Genomic DNA, 6,117 nt, shown 5'->3' with positions numbered 1-6,117 from the left:
ACCAGCCAGGGCAGTTACGCCATTTTTTAAAATCGAATAATCTGATCTTTTATAGTCACATAGATTTTCTGGTTTAATTTTTTAAAAATGTAAAAAACTTAGAGAAGGAAAAGAATTTGTGGCCTCTTTAACACAGAATTATATTAAATATTTTTATCTACCAAGGCTATGTATGCATATATGTAGTTCTTTGATGGCCTTGTAGAGAATCAGTCAAAATAGATTAATTATATTTGAACATTTGCCAGTATCACCTATGCATTACATATTTTAGTGTAACTTAAAATATCCATTATTCCCAAAATTTGTGTTACAAATACCTAGTTATTTATACATTTATAGCTGATGTGGACTCCGGCTCATGGGGTCCGCCACATTGTGGATGAGATATGAGACATTCACAGGGACTACTGAGTCCTGTGGAGGAAAAGGGTGGGCATGACTTTTCTCTCAAGGGGAGAAAAAGCCTTGGCTTCAGCCATGGCAGGCCTTTATTTTTTTTCTGGGGCATTACATGATGATCCCCATTTACTATGCACAGGTTCACTTTAGGAGGTTACCTTTTTATAGAAAACAGAGGAGCTGATGAATGCTAATCACATCACAGAAGAGGGATATTAGCAAATGAAAAGGGAAAAGTGGTTGAACCAGTTATACTCCATACTGGGGAGTTTTAGCATGGATTTTAGGAAGTTACAGTAAGCACTTTCTGTCTCAATTCAGGGTGAGGGATTTTTAGCAAAAGCAAGTCTCAAAGTGGCCTAGGTACATTGCAGGCCTGATTCCCCACGGGAGATCCTGTCTGTGGGCTAGGGTCCCATGCATCGGACCTTGCTTTCCACTGGGAGCTGGGCCCATGCCACACAGAATCATCTCCGATATATATCTCAACTGGTGCCTGTATACTTGGCTAACATTATGTAACTGTGATTTATATTTGTTGATATTAATGCTGAATACTTAATGATACCTTCAGAAATGGCCCCAATCTCTTTTCTTCTGCTACATGGTCAGATACTTAAATGCTGCTTTTTCTACTGTGTTATACTCTGTCAACAAACTTTCCCTTGTTTTCCTCTGCTGTAGACACTAAGCCTCCTCATCAAACTCCATTCCTGATAAAATGTCATCATCTAGTTTTACTCAGTGATGAATAACTTTGAGAGAAAACTTGATATCTGAGCCAGTTGGGATCACTAAAAGTGATATTCTAATTTGGAACACCTACTGTGTTTTCTTCATTGAGTTAACTTGCTGGCCTTCTCAAATCATTTTCTAGGTGCTTAAGCAACTAGTTCTCCACTAAAAACTAACTCTCCACTTAGAGAATTCTTCTTTAAGAACACTTACCACGTATGCACCAATATACTCATTTACAATACGTAATATCAAAACTTTATGACAGTCAGAATTATTCAGCAAGAGCTCTTCTCTTCAGAATATACCATCTCCTAGCAATCATCATATTAGATTTCACGGAAGGTATGCCCTTTTCAGACTGGTTCTTCCCAAAACATCTATATCCCAAAACTCTCTTCTGAGACTTCATCCTATGCCCCTCTCTTTCCTTTTTTAATTAAAATTATTATATGAATTGGTTAATAAAATTTTATAGGTTTCAAGTGTACATTTCTATGATACATCATCTGTACATACCATTGTGTGCCCACCACCTGAAGTCAAATCTCCTTCCATCACCATGTATTTGACCCCCTATATCCTTTACTCCCCCCACCTCCTTCTCTCTGGTAACCACATACTATTGTCTGTGTTTATGATTTCTTTTTTTGTCTCTTTGTTAATGAAGTCAGAAACACAAAGTTAAGTAAAATATTATTTCGATCATGTGTGAGATATAAAATTATCTCTTTATCTATTAAATCTTGAAAAACTATTAAGGACTAGGGTTCACAGAAAAACCTCCCCAAAAGATGTCAATATCCCAGTCCTAAAACCTGTGCATATAATAGCAAAGGGTCTTTGCTGATGTGATTAAGTTTAATAATCTTAAAATAACATTATACCAGATTATATGGGTGATCCCAATACAATCACATGGTACTGATAAATAAAATACAAAGGCAAGAGGATCTATTAATAATTACAGAATTATAAGAGTTGTAATTTTTTTTCCTAAGAAAACTCCCATGTATTGTGTTTCTAGTCAAAGTATTGAAAAGTGGAATGTCCTTAGGATGGGACTATATTTTTTATTGTAACAAGGAGGAAAGCTTAGTAACTGAAAAGAGATGTACTACATTAGTGGATATCATTGGGAGATATGGCAATGCTCACCTGACTGCTTCAACTTTCTTAGTGAATAATGAAATGAACTCATAAACTGAAGGTTTCAGTGGAAAATAGAAATGAAGAGAGAAAGGAAAAACAACCCCTACTTAATAAGTCTTTGGAGGGAGAGGGGAGTTCCCCTAAGTAACACCTTTCAAGTAAATCAGGAAAGGAAGGAAAAGTTTAAAGAGAAGATTATGTGTTAGTAAGAGAGATGTGGTACCAACAGTGTCCTGGAGGGCATAATTGAAAGGCATAGAAGGATGGCAGTTTGGGCTACTTTAAGAAATATACAGAGAGAACAGTATGGAGATGGTTTGGAAATGGGGCTTCTCGTTACCACTAAGATAAAAGGGATATGTGGTGTGATAGGAGTAGTCCTGCCACATCTTAGGGAAGATGAGTAAACTGTGGAAGTTACAGCCCACATTTTTGTGAGTGGGAGAAGGCCTCATCAAGTGGTGGTATCTTTAGAAGGTTGCTGAACGGTGGGGGCGACTTTCCTCGCAAGTGCCCCCCATGTGCCACGGATGAGAGTAAACATGACTGAGACATGATCTGCTTGGGGAAGAGAAGTGGCCAATTTCCCAGAGGAAAAAGGCGTCAAGCCCATTCCTCCAACGGCTTTTATTGGGTTGTAATACACAGGAATACAGGGCAGCAAGGATCAAATTGTAGATAACATTTCAAAGAAATCTGAGGGCTTAGTCTGAGTCTGAGTCTGTCAGGAAGAGAGTTTTAGAGTTTGCTGCTCGAACCCTTAACATTTGAATGAAAGCACTCTTAGAAGAGCAGATTTCACAGGTTTATCAGTAAGTCTGTGATGTCAGATTTTTTTCCCCAGGACACTCTCTAGCAAGACAAGGAGCTGTACCCCTCCCCATCAGGTATTCAGGCTTCAGGGGATTAGAGCCAGGAAGTGCTTCTCCCAGAGTACATGGGCACTTGGGCTTTGTCAAAGCCGGCGGGGGGAGGGGAGAGTGAGAGTCCATTGATCTTTGTTGCAGCCCCCGAGTCCTTCCATGATGACCTCCTATGTGATTGAGTCTGGCTTAGGTTGCTCCCAACTGTGAGGGGTCTTACCTGTCAAGGACTTCTGACTATGCTTTGAGGTCATGGAGGAAACTGAGGCAGCATTTGCTACCAGAGACAACCTTTGTCTCCTGCGGCTCACATTCCAGAGGTCCTCGCTCCATCATCCTTAGCCACAGGAGGTAGAGTTACAATTCCTGAAACCAGGCAGAGCAGTCCCTAACACTGAACAATGACATTCTGGGGAAGGAGTTGTCAAAGAGCATCTGTATATTCCATTGTATTTACCACCCAGGTTAAGTCTTCTTCCTTCACTATTTATGCCCCTTTGCCCTCTTCTACCTCTCCCACCCGCCCCTCATTCTGGCAATCACCATGCTGCTGTCTTATCTATGAGTTTTTGTGGGGGGTTTTGCTTAACCATTTCATCTGTTTTACTCAACCCTCCAAACACCTTCCTCTCTGACAGTTGTATGTCTGTTCTTTGTATGTATGAGTCTGTTCCATTTTCTTAGTTTATTTTGTTCATCACATTCCACATATGAGTGAGATCATATGGTATTTGTCTTTCTCTGACTGGATTGTCTACCTTAGCATAATAGTCTTCAGGTCCATCAATGCTGTCATAAGAGATAAGATTTTCTTCTTTATGCAAGGCCAAGTAGTATTCCATTGTGTGAATGTACCACAGCTTTTTTTTTATCCACTCATCTACTGATGGGCACTTGCGCTGCTTCCACATCTTGTCTATTGTAAATATGTTGCTATGAACAAAGGGTATATATATGTAAACACAAAACATATATTTGTGTTGCAGCCTGTCAAGAACTGGCAGGTCCACGCTAGATTCAGGGAGACGGCAGAAAATGTGCAGAGCTGTGGAGATGCTTGACATACCTTTATTCACGGGTAGGTGAGCCTCATATCCTGCAATGTGTATGTCTCTCTAGAAGTGTCTGCGTGGCACACTGCATGTCACTTGTCTCCTTGTGTGGCACATGTTGTGGCCCTTGTTCCCCAGTGTGGCACCCAGCAAGAAGTCCCTACCTGTATAAGTACTAGAGGCAAAAAAAGCCAGCTCAAGTCAGAAAATTATATAACATAGCATGATTCTGCTCATGCGAGCCCACTCAAGGCTATGGGAACTTTGATTGGACCCTGCAGGTGCCTTTGCAGATCCCCTTTGGAGAAGTGTTTATGCAGGTTCTTGGCCTATTTTTTCATTTAACTCTTTTTTTGGTGTTGGGTTTTTAAGTTCTTCATAAATTTTTACTATTAACCCCTTATCAGATATGTCATTGGCAATACAGGAAGGGGGAATAGTAGGTTTATAGTTATTTGTATGGAAAACAATGCAATCATTAAATAATAATATAAAAATAAACTCTTGTGTTTCACCTGGTCACAAATGAAAACGTACTTTTGACCTACCCTGCATGTCCTCCCATTCAGTAGTTTGTCTCCTCATTTTGTTGATGATTTCCTTTGTTGTTCCCATTTATCTTTTTTCATCTTTTTCCCTTTTCCATGGGAATATATCAGCAAATAATATTGCTACACAAGAAGTCCAACTTTTTACTGCCTATGTTTTCCTAAAGAATTTTTATGGTTTCAAGTCTTATGTTTAACTGTTTAGTTCATCTTAAGCTTATTCTTGTGTACAGCATACAAAGATGGTCTAGTTTCTTTTTTTCCTTTTTGCATGTATTTGTCTGGTTTTACCAACATTATTTATTAAAAAGACTATCTTTACTCTATTGTACTTTTTTGTCTCCTTGACTATCACTTTCTTTTTCAGATGTATAAGCTATTTATGAACAGACAAGTGCTACAGATTTATTTCTTCTTGGGCACACCCACAGTCCTATTCCCACAGCCTATGGTCTTGGTGTGCTGGCCTCAAACATGAAGACCCCAGAAGTGACACAGCCCTCTGTGGCCGAAGCTTTTCCTGAGCTGATAACAGGTCTTCATGAAGCTCGTTGTCCAGGCCATTGGCCAAGACCTGGCTGTAGTAGTTTCCATCCTTCACATCTTTTTGACTGTGCAAGAACCAGTCTGGCATCTTGTACTGGCATGGGTTCTGCATCGTGGGATCACTCATTTCACCTCATCCTCTGTGAGCCCTCCTGCCCTTTTTGGTGAGCTCAATGTCCGCTTCCCTCAATACCATATGAGCAGAGACCTTCACCTCACATCCTTCACTGCAGTGACAGCAAACACTATTTTCCATCAGCCATCACTACTGGTTTGAGTCCCCATAAAACATTCTGGAACTTGTCAGGAATCACCAGAGACATGGCTGCAGTGGCATGTAGGCATCCTGGGGAAGAGCTCACTTTTTAAATATAATTATATATTTTCTTGACTTTTCTCAGTCTTCATTTAGAAGAGTTATATGTGGATATGTTGTATAACTCTCACTCTCCAAGAAATGAAACTTCTTAAGTTTATGACTGCTCTTATATATTTTTCTTTTTCCTTGGAAGTTTTTACTTTTATTATTGCTGAGTCTCTCACTGCTGGATGGTAGAAATAATAGAATAATGTGGTTAACATTTTACTAACATCAATAGAAATTGTGTAATTTTTTAAAATCTCTGACTCCTGGGATAAAAGCAGAAAAATTCTGAGAGAAATATAGAGCATTTTGAAACTGAAGAGTTAATCAAAGAATCAGTTCAACTATTAGCTGGAAACATTGTCGAGTGTTTCTCTGACAGAATGTGTAATTCTCTCTATATTAGGAATATATTTTTGAGCCCTAGCTGCTATGGCTCAGTGAATTGAGTGCAG

The 6,117-nt window shown here is 39.3% G+C and overlaps 1 pseudogene; it reads right to left on the bottom strand.

The window, feature by feature from the left end:
• Positions 1 to 5,157: 5,157 nt before the first annotated feature.
• Positions 5,158 to 5,621, bottom strand: LOC119064576 (40S ribosomal protein S18-like; annotated as a pseudogene).
• Positions 5,622 to 6,117: the final 496 nt, after the last annotated feature.

Source organism: Artibeus jamaicensis, unplaced genomic scaffold (genome assembly GCF_021234435.1).
Source record: "Artibeus jamaicensis isolate MK-2021 breed Jamaican fruit bat unplaced genomic scaffold, CSHL_Jam_final contig_241, whole genome shotgun sequence".
Taxonomy (NCBI): Eukaryota; Metazoa; Chordata; class Mammalia; order Chiroptera; family Phyllostomidae; genus Artibeus; species Artibeus jamaicensis.
Note: the sequence above shows the minus strand (reverse complement) of the source record. Positions and strands in the feature narration are given on the sequence as shown.